Source organism: Chlamydotis macqueenii, chromosome 9 (genome assembly GCF_036417535.1).
Source record: "Chlamydotis macqueenii isolate bChlMac1 chromosome 9, bChlMac1.mat, whole genome shotgun sequence".
NCBI classification, from domain to species: Eukaryota; Metazoa; Chordata; class Aves; order Otidiformes; family Otididae; genus Chlamydotis; species Chlamydotis macqueenii.
In genome coordinates this window covers 1,428,785-1,443,700 of record NC_141564.1, presented here as the reverse complement: position 1 = coordinate 1,443,700, position 14,916 = coordinate 1,428,785, and positions in this window count along the sequence as shown.

Here is a 14,916-nt window from a genome sequence, read left to right as displayed (position 1 = left end):
AGCATCGGAAATGCCAGCTTGGGTCAAGCCAAGAGCCCCCGGCCTCCCTCCAACGCCTGCCTAAAGATTCAGGGACTGAAATGTCCTGACAGGTCAAGTGTTACACAGGAGCTGTAAAATTTAAATACAGTTACTCTTAACTCCTTTGAATTCCCAAAGGAATGAATACATTTCCATACAATTTTCCAGAGAGAGAAACTTTTTCCCCAGAAGAGTGTTTATATTGGTTACGTTCGCCCACTATTTTCATACCTAACAACAAGGAATGAACCCCACTTTAACGTATGAACGCAATCGTCACTGTTAATTGTCACGATGTTATAAAAATACCACTGAAACGGGTACGAAAACTGCTCGGCACAGTCAGTAGAGCCTTTTCCCAAACCCATGTGACGACAAATCCAATTCATGCATACACACAGAGCCTTCGCATATATGGCTATGTTGGATTTTAGAAGTTATTTAAACTGGAAAAACATCGTTTCCTGACGTAAGGGATGTAGCTTTCACAGATTTTTCACAGAAATCACACTCACTGATTCAAAAATTCTCAATGCACTTCTTGTAGCCAACCTGACCCTTCAACCCTGAAAGGTTTCTCAACCTGAGCTGACGCAAAGCTTGAGGAAGGGGTCTGCAAATGATGGATTTCGAAGGAAAACAGAGATCATTTTGTATCAAACCTTAGTGTACTACAGGCGATGGCATCCTGCTTCGGATTTGCCTTATTTTGCTTGCCTTCATCTTAGCTGCAGAGTTGTTTCCAGAGGAATCCGGGTGTTCAGCTTTCCGGTGATGCTATCTGCAGCGCACGGCAAACGGCCCCGCATTCTTGGCATATTTGGTGGCGTGCATCAGCCCAGTTTGGAACAAAAGCTCTTGTTTTGGACATACCACTGCAGACGGGTGGTGCCTGCTCCAAACTGTCTGCTTCCTTCTGAACAGAAATGACAGACGATTTTGCAGTTTTTAACAGATCTAGCCCCAGAAAACGTAGCTGATGTTGCCTGTATGAGCTACGTTTTGCACCTAGGTTCTTTGTTTTTTTTTTAATTTGCATCACATTCTCCAACAGCTTACTACCCCAAAGACAAAGAAAATTTAGACAAAAGCTCTAGCTCTTGCACCAGAATCTAAATACGTGCAATTAACACAAGCCTGGGTGTTATTTGAGGAACCACTGCAGATGCTAATTAGGAAATCACATACGCACCAGCTGCACAAACCAGTTTCATTTGCGATGTCAGATGGCCTGCAAAGAAACAGCAGCTCCCCGTACACAAGCTGTAATGCTGGCTGCAATGGGGCAGAGGACGGGTTATCTTCCAGATATTCTTCCAGATATTGTCACCAACAAACAGGGAACAGAAAGGTGAAAAGCTCAGACGCAATCCTGGCTACCTTCCCTACTTGCTAGGCAGACAATTTTGGTAGGAACAGAGAGTAACCACTCTATTTTGAAAAGCAATGGAACAAATTTAATCCCCGAATACCTCAGGTATCAACGCAAAGCTTTCCTCCTCAGGAGAAAAAAGATATTTGTAAAAGAAATCGGATAGGGACGTTGAAAGGACATCGAGAGGACATCCAGTCCGTCCCAGGTCCCGAAGCAGGAACAGCTATCTCCATGGCCTTTCTGAGAGGTATTTTTCTAACCCGCTGTAAGTTCATCACAGATTCCATACTCACCCATGCAATCCCTTCCAGTGCGTTGCTATCCCCGCTTTGGATAGTTGGTTTGGGTTTTTTTTTCCACACCCCTCCCCCCCTTTTTTTAACACCTTCTTTGATTTTTTTTCTGCTGCAATTTAGTTCTGTTAATTCTTGTCCCATCTACTGCAGAGCTTTTATTCTCTGCAAACACCACACTGCTCTTCTTCACAGCAGCTTTTCCTGGATTTGAAGACTCCTGCAATGTTTCCTCTGGTCTTTTATTCTCCACACAAAGCAAATTGTTGCAGTCCGCCTTCTAGGTTTGTTTCCTAGTGGTTTGATCATTCACGCTTTGGAGCCTCTCCAATAAGTCCACATCGTTCCTGAGTCTACCATTCATCTCAGGATGTCCTCTTGGGACGTTATTACTACATATGAAACCACGTTTTTCCAGCCAGGTTTTAAAATTACATCTGTTAAGCTGAGGGCTGTGCCTTCAGTGCACAGTTAACTTGAGTTGTTTGCACTTGAGTTAGCATCTCCCCAGCCAGCCTCACGTCACAGAGCCACCAGAACGGAGCAGCGGAAGGGATCGCAGGAAATCACCCAGTCCACATCCCACCTCTGAGGCACAATCGACAGCCATATAACCACACCATTTCCAAAAGACTCCAGTGGCAAAGTCATCGTGACCTCCCCGGGCAGTCTTCGGATTGGAAATTCTAAATCCCCGTTTGTCGGTTCACCCCAGGGTGTCTCAGTCAGTTGTGTGCCCACCTGACCACGCTTTCACCACAGATAAACCCAGCCCAACTTGCTTACCAGAACGCCGTGTGGGGCTGCATCCTAGTTTGTCTTTGAAAAAAGGTTCCTCCAGATCTACCAGACGAGCAGCACCAGTACGCAGTGGCACCATGACAGTTATTTATCATATTTGTAAGGACAAGATTTTTCAAGTATCATCTAATGCTTCATGCCATTATTCAGTTTCAATACTGCAAAAGCTCAGCATGTGCAGATTTTTCATACCACAGGGTAGGGTATCAAATCCTGCTGACTTGCATACTCTCTCTTATCTATCAAGTACACCTGACTTCTTCCTTTTCCGCCCTATTTTTATTAAAGTTAACTGTTTTAAGCATCTGGTCATCATTCACCTTTCCTGTGGTGGCTGAAAGGAGAAAGACATCAAATAGATCACTTATTATTTGCTCATTTCCACATTAAGTGATAAACTACTTTCCTCCACCTTGATTACTCAAGTATCTCCTTGCTATGCTTCCTTCCTTGGCAGCTGCAATTGGGTTTTAGCCTGAGCTTTCCAACTTTTCCCTACCTGCCCATGAAATCTGTCCTCAGCAAGCAGAAATGCACCTTTCCTGGTTTTTTTTTTTTCCCCTCCAACGTAGTAAATCACGCTCTTCGGGATCGTTTTGCCAAGAGCAGCCGCGCTGCAGAACAACCCTTGCGCTGCACAGAGGGATTGGATTACGGCACGGAATAACCACGTTAGCAGCTGACAAACCGCGTTACCTCCGGCTACAGCCGATGCGAGCAGACAGGGCCGTCGGTTCAAGGGAAAACACCACCCACCTCGCCTCAAAGGTTTCTGCGTTTGGACAAGGCTTGAGGTGGGGTGACACTGATGTTGTGACTCAAATGTCCTGCGCAGTCAAGAGGAGCCCAGAGAGTGCGATGAAGAGATGGAAACTCCGTTGAAATGAAACAAAAGCAACAGGTTGCACGGGCCTCACTGCCTTGAGCTCTACTGAGAACGAAGAGGATGAGAAAGTTTGACTCTTCCAAGATTTGGTTGCTCCTTCTCTGCTGTTACAGGAGACCCTGTGTCCCAGAGCGGGCACAGGAATGCTCAGAGCCGCCCATAAAACTCCAGCTCACCTGTTAATGGGACAAAAGGTTTCAGGCAAACCCAGACAAAATGGATGGAGGGATCCTATTCATCTGTTTTACAAAGGGAAAAAACATTGAGAAACAAATGTAAATAGGAACAAGCTGCAAGAAACGTTCTGCAACCTTAAATTAACGGTCTACGAGCACGGCAGGCGTCTCGCTGGTAGTTCTGCACGTCACTTAGCTGCTACAGTCATAGAATCCTAAGAACTTCCGCGGAAAACAAACGAAAATCCTCCAATCCTTAGGGAAAAGTCACAGTTTATCTCTAGAAAGCACGAAGCCGCAAATCTGAAAAGATGCCAAAGTTGACAGTTAACTGCCACATACTACTGAAGTCTTTTTTTTTTTCCCCCCTCCTTTTTCTTGAACTCTTTCTTCCCATTGCCAGGCCAGAGTCAAGTTTGGAAGGCAGTGAATGAATTCCACAAGTACTACAGTTTGTACTTTCACAAACGGCTCAAAAGCGGAGGTATCCGATTTCATGGCCCGGCGAGGAGGCTGGCACCGCCTCAAAGCGCGGCTGAGATATCTGTGCCTTGACTCTGAGGAGACAATAGCCTCTCCTGAAACAGCCCTTCCCTCCGAAAGCCGCTTTCCACACGCAGAGTCTCCGCTTCGGCAAAGAAATAACAAAACGTCTGGAATTTCACAACCTGATGCCGAGGCAGAACTTACCTGTGAAGTCTGAAGCAAATTAGAAAGCATCGGAGATCTCGAGATTTTTAGCGAGGTCTTAGGCCTGTCACAACTCAAAAAGGGGCTGGATTGGAATCCCAGATTTGCTTCCATGTGGAAAGCAGGTGGTTTCGACAAGCCTTTTTAGTTACTAAAAATAGCTCTGTGTTACCTTAGCAAAACTACATCACCTTTCATTTTTCTCTTGACTCTAGTTCAATTTTAAAGAGACAAATCTCAGAATATTTCAAGACAGGTCTCATAAAACCTTGCTATCCTGAATTATTCCGTATACAGCCATTTTTAAAAGACATCATTTTCTACTTTCTCCTTTGCTATTAAGAAAAGTCAACTTTCCCAACTTCCTGCACAGGTAGAACACGCAGGATTTTGTGTCCTTTTTGCCAATCAGTTTACAATCAAACCCTTCTCAAGAACAGTTGCAAGTGTCACCTCCCATAAAGGCAAGGGCATGCCGGTGGCAGGGAGTTTTACTAGAAATAGCAAAATGGAATAAGAAATAGGAATATAAAAACCCAGATATAAATATACCAAGAGCAGCAAAACTGACTAAGCAAATACTGCGCTGAGAATACCCTTCCGAGCTGCAGGTCAATGGAAAATTTTGATTTACCACTGTATCATGTGCAAGAGAGCTGCTACAATTCCAAACATGACAACTGGGTGATCGATGCCATTTCCCGTGTTCTTATATGTCCTAGTATTTCAGTTATTAAATGACAAGCTGAGACACAGCAATACTGGCAGAAGTGACGATAAAGCTGCTGAAAGGACAGTCAAAATTTGTCAAAGCGCGATGGAAACTATGGGGAGGACAAAACACGAGCTGCATTGATGCTTGGAGAAAAGTAAACCCCAAACCACTTGGGAATTTGAGCCAAGGACAAAATGAAACACTAGACACGTTCGTGAGGCGAGATGGCATGTGTTTGGACGGTCCTTGGTAGGAAAGCTTGAGTGAAAGGGAAAGGGAAGGCCAGCTGAAAGCACGGCACTAACGCTCCATCGTCCCCTCTCCCTCTTCAGAACCAACTGGAACAAACTCCAGACGGGGCAGAAACAACCTCAGCACTGCTGTTTAATCATTGCTCTCCTTGCTTGAGAACAGCAGATTTTCCACAGAGTTTCTCAGGAAAAGGAACTCACCCTGATCGCTTAACCCCATTTTATCCCGCCGATCCGGTGCTTTGCATCTGCGCGGCTGCAGCCTGGTCCCCGGGTGACAAACTCCTCACACGGCGTTCCCACTGCCACCGTCCTCCTCACAGCACCTCGGAAATGAAGGGCAAAGACTTTTCAACCAAATTAGTTCTATCAACTCGTGGTGGTTTTCCCCCGTGGGGCTGGGCAAGGGCTGGAGGCTGAGGAACCTACCCTGCTCTGTCGTTCCCACCCGTGACTGACGTAACTCCATCAACAAACTTCAGGGCCGTTACAAAAAGTGTGGGGTCTGCCTCTCAGAGCCTCAGCCTTCAAGCCACTTAAAAGGTATGAGCTGTTCTTAGACGATGCTACTAAATTTGGGAATCTGACTCCAGTACCGAACGCAAAGCTGATAAGCCCCACATCCAGTCCACCTCTTCCCGCATCCTTCCCAACAATCTCATCGCGTAACCTTTATTTTTCCTGAATGCCAAATGCTGCAGTAATACTTCAAGCCAAACACTGTAAGGTCAAGAAGCAGCTGTATGTTCTGTGAAGAACCCCACGGTCACAAAATTCAAAGGCAAAATAGAAGAAAGAATCTTTGATGGAAATATAGATTGCTTTCTCCAATGAGTCCTCAAAACCAGTAATGGGGAAAACAAGTTTTTAAAAAAAAAAAAAGAAAAGTAATTATCTTGAGATAACATTAAAATAAAAAAGTAGAATCTGAAAAGACAGCAGGTAATAAAGACCAGCTACAAACCACAGCACTGGCTACCGTTTAAACTTATTTAAATTAGGTATGCTGTCTCTTCTTCAGCTGCGGGGTCTATGAGCAAATTTTTTCCCATGAAACCATTCCCACCCCGGTTCGGAGACAGGAGTTACGGCCGAGCCATGTTCCTAACGATCATGTTTGGTTTGCCAACCGCATCCTGGGCTGCATCAAGAGAAGCGTGGCCAGCAGGTCGAGGGAGGGGATTCTGCCCCTCTACTCTGCCCTGGTGAGACCCCACCTGCAGCACTGTGTCCAGCTCTGGAGTCCCCAACATCAGAAGGACATGGACCAGTTGGAGAAGGTCCAGAGGAGGCCACGCAGATGATGAGAGGGCTGGAACAGCTCTGCTGTGAGGCCAGGCTGAGAGAGCTGGGGCTGTTCAGCCTGGAGAAGAGGAGGCTCCGGGGAGACCTGAGAGCGGCTCCCAGTGCCTAAAGGGAGCTGCAGGAAAGGTGGGGAGAGGCTGTTCAGCACGGTCTGTTGTGACAGGACAAGGGGTAATGGTTTTAAAATAGAGGGGGGTAGATTTAGATTGGATATTAGGAAAAAATTTTTTACAATGCGAGTTATAGAACACTGTCCCAGGTTGCCCAGAGAGGTGGTGGATGCTCCACCCCTGGAAACGTTCCAGGCCAGGTTGGCCGGGGCTCTGAGCAACCTGATCCAGTTGGAGATGTCCCTGCTTCTGGCAGGGGGGTTGGATGGGGTGAGCTTTGAAGGTCCCTTCCCACCCAAACCATTCTGTGATTCTATGATTCTATGGTGTGTCTCAGTGTGGTTACCTTGGCAAACAGAGACTCCAGCATTCCAAATCATTTTGATGAAACTTCAAGCGTGCTACGAAGGGAAAGTCATAGCTGGTAAATCACCTGGAAAGTGCCGCGAAGGACAGGGCTCGCTGGCCTCACCCTACCAAAGAGATAACACGGGGATGCTGAGCTGTTACAAGTTGGAAATGCTTACAGTAAACGCAGGGTGCTTTTTATTGCAAGAAGACATGGAAATACATACAGTGCACAGAATAGCAATACGACCCTGCAGCAACGCGCGCCGTGGAGCAGAAGGATCGTAACTCTTAGGAGCAGTCAGCACTTAAGTTCATAAAGTTACCGAGGTGGTTTTCACAGCATTCCTCTCTCTCCCTGTTTAAAAATTGTTATTTATGTGCACGCACATGTATGTGCACGGATGCCCCGCATGCTTTTAAACATGTGGGTTATTAACTTAAAGGCAAGAGTTCGCAGCAAGCAGGAGGAGAGAGCTGCTTCTTTATCAGACTGCCTCCTTTCAACAGAACAAAACAGAAAAAAACACTGCAAATCCTAAGAAAATAAAAAGAAGATAGACTTAAATCCCCAAACGAGCCATGATAGCTCAGGCAAACATGATTTTTATTTTTTTTAGGTCTATTGCTCTTTAATGGTGCTGTAAGAATTGCAGTATTTTTCCTGAAAATACAAGGCTTTTTGCAAGTAACTCACAACATCCAGGAATGACATAAATCATTTTTACAGCCCTGAATACCGTAAGAGGCTCGTTTCAGAAGTGCAGAAGTGCGGCAAACGGCTCGGTTGGCAGAAATGTGCCGCAGCCTCGGAGCCCGACGTAAAAGGTAGCATCTGCCATCGCTGCGCGCTTGTGGAAATCAGGCCAACTCGAAAACCCGGAGATAAAAAATAAAGATACTTTCTGTGTCTGTCGTAAGCAATTGTCACAATTACTTTATAAAAATCTATAGTTTTAAATAGGAAGTTCGTGGTTCTGGTTTGCATTGATGTAGTTTTCCCCACAAACATTCAGCTGCACCCCTCCAGCTTTTCAGTTGTCCTCACTAAGAATCGCAGACATGAAATACCCGCTTTTCGCCTTCCCCCAACCCAACCGCTGATGGCTCGGAGTTAAGAACAGCAGCAGCGAGCTGGCAGAAAGCTGGGGAAAGGAGAGCATTTGAGAATTAACGCTCAGATTTGCGGCATTATCCATAATTTAATATCTTTCATTGCACATGTATTATAAATAGGAACAGGAATTAATATGCAATGACTACAATGTAAATATAATCATAGAATCACAGAATGATTAGAGTTGGAAAGAACCTTCAAAGGTCATCTAGTCCAACCCTCCTGCAAGGAGCAGGGACATCTCCAACCACCTCTCTGGGCAACCTGGGCCAGTGTTCTACAACCCTCAGTGTAAAAAATTTTTTCCTAATATCCAATCTACATCTACCTCCCTCTATTTTGAAACCGTTACCCCACATCCTGTCACACCAGGCCCTGCTGAAGAGTCTCTCCCCACCTTTCCTGCAGCCCCCTTTAGGCACTGGAAGGCTGCTCTGAGGTCTCCCTGGAGCCTCCTCTTCTCCAGGCTGAACAGCCCCAGCTCTCTCAGCCTGGCCTCACAGCAGAGCTGCTCCAGCCCTCTCATCATCTGCGTGGCCTCCTCTGGAATCACTCCAACAGCTCCACGTCCTTCTGATGTTGGGGGCTCCAGAGCTGGACGCAGCGCTGCAGGTGGGGTCTCACCAGAGCGGAGCAGAGGAGCACAATCCCCTCCCTCGACCTGCTGGCCACGCTGCTGGGGATGCAGCCCAGGATGCCGTTGGCCTTCTGGGCTGCAAGAGCACATTGCCAGCTCATGTTGAGCTTCTCATCCACCAGCACTCCCAAGTCCTTCTCCTCAGGGCTGCTCTCCATCCATTCTCCACCCAGCCTGGATTTGTGCCTGGGATTGCCATGACCCAGGTACAGGACCTTGCACTTGGCCTGGTTGAACTTCATGAGGTTGGCACGGGCCCACCTCTCCAGCCTGTCCAGGTCCCTCTGGATGGCATCCCTCCCTTCCAGCGTGTCGACGGCACCACACAGCTTGGTGTCATTGGCGAACTTGCTGAGGGTGCACTCTATCTAAATGTAAATATTTGGCCTCTTAATTTCAGAGACATTGTTCAGCTATCATCCCTCAGATTGTCTTCTCCAGAGCAGATATCCCTCAACTCAAACAGCAAGAGAAGAGGGTTATCTAATTTATGAAGCAGCTCGCTATAGAGGTGAGAACCACGGACTGACCTTTTACACACACCGAGATCCAGGACGGCGAGCACCTGCGGGAAAATAGCTCCCCTTGGCTCAACAGAAACTGCTGAACGGCTCCCCGCCGATGGAAACTGGTCTGTTACTGGAATCTAGTCCTGGGTGAACACTTAACATACTCTGAAACACAAATACTTCAGCATTTCCTCCAACAGGTACCCATCTTCAAACACATCCCACAGAACACGCGCGTCACAACGGCAACAGAACGCAAACCGCAGCTTGAACCCCGTACAGAAACCATCGCTGCACGCCGTTCGCTAATGAGTCAATGCCTACTGAACGCAGACGTTAAGGCTGTCGTGCGATAAAAGTAGAACTGAGTTTTCAAGGGGATTTGTGACTTTTGGTGAGCTTGCACTCAGCACTGTTGGAGTATTTGTCGGTTTTATACACATTTACAGACTTTGTTAAACACAGTCACTCCGCAATGCTTTTTTCATTTCCACTTTCCTTATCTTCTACAGTTCCACCTCATTCCCTTTTGCCTTCTTTTTATTTTACTCTGAAGAACCTTAGTGCACTTTAGGTCCTTAGAGAAAGAAGAAAGTAAACACAAATAATTTAGACTAACCTCTGCACAGAGAAACACCACTTTGGACGCTTCCATGGAGACCTTAGAGCAGCCTCCCAGTGCCTACAGGGGGCTGCAGGAAAGATGGGGAGAGACTCTTCAGCAGGGCCTGGTGTGACAGGACGAGGGGTTATGGTTTGAAAATAGGAGGTAGGTTTAGATTGGATATTAGGAAAAAATTTTTCCACTGAGGGTGGTAGAACCCTGTCCCAGGTTGCCCAGAGAGGTGGTGGATGCCCCATCCCTGGAAACATTCCAGGCCAGGTTGGCCGGGGCTGTGAGCAACCTGATCTGGTTGGAGATGTCCCTGCTCCTTGCAGGGGGGTTGGACTGGGTGGGCTTTGAGGGTCCCTTCCAACCCAAACCCTTCTGTGATTCTATGATACAGCCCATTTCAGACACATTCGCCGATAGAACAGATCCCGCCCAGGCAGCCGCCGCGGACTCCAGACAGCGTTTGCCATACAGCTACGCAACAGATGCCACAACAGCGCCCGGGTAGTCACATTATCCGGTCTCCACAATGGAGCTTTTTGGTAGACGGGCGATCAACACGGATCCGTGCTGGTGTCCAAACTCTCTGGGCAAGGCCGAGCTGCATGCCCGCGCAGAAGTTCCAATATTATAGCGACCGCAGAAGCGGTCACTGGGAGTAGTTCAAAACGTTCTACAGGAATGCTTTGATGCTATCCAGAGCAGCACCAGTGGCCGGTAGCTAAGCTATAATTACGCTAGCTGGATCTGAAGGGCAGGGCTGAGTTGCACGAATTCCCTTCTCAGCTCACCCATTCCAGACCTCGATCAAGGCCAACGTTCTTTTGGGAAAGTTCCATTCCAGTGAAAATGTAAGCCTACAAGCTGAAAACCTCCTCAGGTTCAGTTTTGGTTTAAAATCCTGGGCAGCAGGACCTGTCACATCAGCCTTGCGAGCACACGTGCTCCACGGGGACGGCCAACGGCACGGTCACGGACGTGACCCGGGACGTGGCGCACCTTGCTCCGGAGGTCGCGTCTGCTGGGGGGAGATCAGATAAGGCCGGTCAGGAGAGGATCATCCCCCCCGTGCGAGCGGGGTTAAGTTCAGCAGACAAGCTCCACTTTGATCCTGCTGTTTCCATGGGCAAAGATCAGAGCCGTGCTATTTGTTAGGCTTTTTCCAACCTTTGTCCGCTACATTTTTTAACCTGCTGCATAAACACGCATCCAAGCCTGAGCCTATCGCCTGGCTTTCGGCTCATTCCAGTTTTGCTGGTGTGAGGAAGGGTTACCTCCCTTCCCCGCTCTCTAAACTGGCTCTAAACCAGGGGATCGACTAAACAATAATTATCATCTGGAACGTCTTTATTTGCCGCATGCCTCGTGATGCTGGTTTATGGAAGCCGGAGCACAGCATACTCCCACACCAACCCGGGTACGGTTCCCATTATCGTATAAAAACCTGGCAGGGAACCACAATTTTTTCCCCTCGCCCCCAAAGAATCCTTGTGACCATGGACTCCCTGTTCCTTTAAGCAGCCTCATTTTAAGCCTCACCATTTAAACAAAACGCAACACAAACCACCACACGAACACCTTGCGCACTGCTTCGTGTGGTGGAGAACTACCTTCTGTCAATTCAGCTCCCTAAAGGAAGTCCGGATACCTCATCGTGTTTCTGCACCTCAGTTCACTCCACCATACGTTACCCTGATCAATTTTGGCAGTGACAAATTTGGAGAAGTAATTGAAATTCTGACCATAGAATCATAGAATCACAGGATGGTTTCGGTTGAAGGAACTTCCAAAGGTCCAACCCCCCTGCCAGGAGCAGGGACATCTCCAACCAGATCAGGTCGCTCAGAGCCTCGGCCAACCTGGCCTGGGATGTTTCCAGGGATGGGGCGTCCACCGCCTCATACAGAAGCGTATTGTACGGCAGCAGAACCAGCACTCCTGACCTTTCATTTCCTGAGAAGGAGCACAGGAGGTAAAATGTGTTTCTGAAGGCATGTCCATAAGAGTTCCTGCAATTTGGGTTTTGAATTATTTTCCTTCTTAGTAAATGAAAACAGATACAGCATTGCAGTTAGAGACCCCAGTACTGCAATAGCACCAAACGGGATACTAAAGGTGGAATTAGAGGAGAGCACTAAGGCTGTTATATCAAAGCAAGTCAGTCAAGGTCGAAGGAGGGGATTCTGCCCCTCTGCCCCGCTCTGTGAGACCCCACCTGAAGCACTGCGTCCAGCTCTGGAGCCCCCAACATCAGAAGGACGTGGAGCTGTTGGAGAGGGTCCAGAGGAGGCCACGAAGATGATGAGAGGGCTGGAGCAGCTCTGCTGTGAGGCCAGGCTGAGAGAGCTGGGGCTGTTCAGCCTGGAGAAGAGGAGGCTCCGGGGAGACCTGAGAGCGGCCTCCCAGTGCCTAAAGGGGGCTGCAGGAAAGGTGGGGAGAGACTCTTCAGCATGGCCTGGTGTGACAGGGACAAGGGGTGATGGTTTTAAAATAGAGGGAGGCAGATTCAGACTGGAGAGAAGGAAGAAATTTGTTAAGCTGAGGCTGGTGGAGCACTGTCCCAGGCTGCCCAGAGAGGTGGTGGATGCCCCATCCCTGGAAACATTCCAGGCCAGGTTGGCCGGGGCTGTGAGCAACCTGATCTGGTTGGAGATGTCCCTGCTCCTGGCAGGGGGGTTGGACTGGGTGGGCTTTGAAGGTCCCTTCCCACCCAAACCATTCTGTGATTCTATGATTCTAAAATTTATCTTTGTCAACCATAGAAAACAACAGAGAAGAAACCAAGGAATGCAAATGGGAGGCATGGGAAATCTGACTGCTGTTCGCTGGGTGAAGTTTGCTCTGGAAAAGGATATGCAGGAACGCTGACAACAACCAAGTCTGCCAAGATGACAAAGGGAGAATTTGAGCACGTTGGACTTGTAATTGACTTTCTTTGAGTTTCACGTCTTGTTTCCTCCTCATTTATAGCTATTGAAATATTTTTAGGGCAGTATTGTAATATGACAGTGATCTGTGTCAGTTGTGAGTCATTCTGGCTTAACTCCTCTTTTGAAGAATTGGCCTTCACTATTTTCAGACTAAGCCTGTACTTCCTGTCATTTCCCAAAATAACTTCTGGCGATCCCTGGGGCTAGGAGAGCTGCTGCTGCTGGAAAGCGACACTTGAAGGGTCTACACAAAGATCACACAGGAATTTACTGGAGAGCACCTATCTGAACCTCTACGTGACATGATCAATCATTGATTCTTCCCTGACAAGCTTCTGGAAGCGGTCTCTACTCTGCAGGCACACAAATGTAGTAAGCAGCAAAAAAAAAAAACCAAACTCAAGCAAACAAACAAAAAACACCCCAAAAAGCCATTACATTCTTAGAGATGTTGATCACAGCTCTTCCTAAAAAATCAAATCTATTTGACACCAATTTATGTTCCCGTTTATGTGACAAATGCCCTGCTTAAAAGAACAACACTGCTAAGAAACACTCTGGCTTAGCAAGGATGCGTGGTTACGTCACAGTGATGGAAGTCCCGATCGGAAACAATTTCACGGCGCTGCCAGCTAGCAAGGCATGCCACAAACACGGTGTGTGAAAGGGACTCTGATCCGAACAGGAATCTCATGTTGGATCCCAGGAAAAGAAAGCAGCATGTCCTGTGAGCTGTTAGTCTGCCAGTTCCTTGCTTCTGCTCTTCTAAATCTTAATCTTCTAATAAGAAGATTCTTAATCTTCTAATAAGTTTAAGAGGTTGCTACGTTCTCATTTTGAGTAGTGTTACCTGTGTAATCATGTTCTAAATTGTATTTATTAAATGATGGGGTTCTTTTTGGAAAAAAAAAACTGATCTCACTTTTTGTTTTGGAGGTCTTACATCAAGTGAAATCATTCCATGTATCCAGTCAGGACCAAAATTACTCAGTCAGGTATACCGGGTAACCACCCCGCATCCCATCAGGTCGTCATTTGCCATCATTTCCAGCTGAAGATACCACAGAAGACAGAGCCTTTTAAAGCCAAAATAATTCTACGATGTGGAAAAACCGTCTTATTAAAAAAAAAAAAAAAAATGCTCCAGGTCCATCTACTCACAGCAAAATTGGAGAGGCCGTAGTTTCAGGATCCACTGCCTTCAGCGGCAATTGCAAGTTAAGGATTTCACACTTCCCCCTGTTCTCGGGTCATTTCAGTCCAAGTCAACTCCGCAAGACTGCTCGCAGCGCGTCTCCAGGAAGGTCTGCTGGTGTGCTGTGGCCCTGAGGAGCAGCACCTGCGTAGAGGGCAAGTTGTCACTGCGCCAGCACTGTTCCCGAAGTCAGCATACAGCGGCCAGAGGACACTCAGGTGCTAAAAGTGCTTCACAGAAAAAAGGAAAACAAAGAAAAAGTTTCAGGAAGGCATGAGGAGCTCACCAGTGAGGTGAGAGAGGAGCTCAACAATAAGAAGCTCCCTCCTTGAAGCACCCATGGGAAGAGGTGTTGAGAGGAGGAAGATGACTGGGACTTGTACAAAAGAGGCTTCTGTTTTGACAGGGCACAAAGTCAAGACATAAGCAGAGAAGAGCGTCACACCTTCAAGGAAGCTTTGAAGATCTTCATTTCATAGAGCTCCCAGCTCTCACAATGAAACTAATGGAAGAACAAACGCAGACACCCACACTGTACAGAGGCGTACAGTCATTGCTCATTCAAGGATCTACTCGCTTTAAGGGTCTGTATTTAATTTATAGAATCACAGAAGGGTTTGGGTGGGAAGGGACCTTCAAAGCCCATCCAGTCCAACCCCCCTGCAAGGAGCTGGGACATCTCCAACCAGATCAGGTTGCTCACAGCCCCGGCCAACCTGGCTTGGAATGTTTCCAGGGATGGGGCATCCACCGCCTCTCTGGGCAACCTGGGCCACTGTGCCATCACCCTCAGCTTAACAAATTGCTTCCTAATATCTAATCTGAATTTCCCTCCCTCTATTTTAAAACCATCACCCCTTGTCCCTGTCACACCAGGCCCTGCTGAAGAGTCTCTCCCCACCTTTCCTGCAGCCCCCTTTAGGCACTGGGAGGCCGCTCTCAGG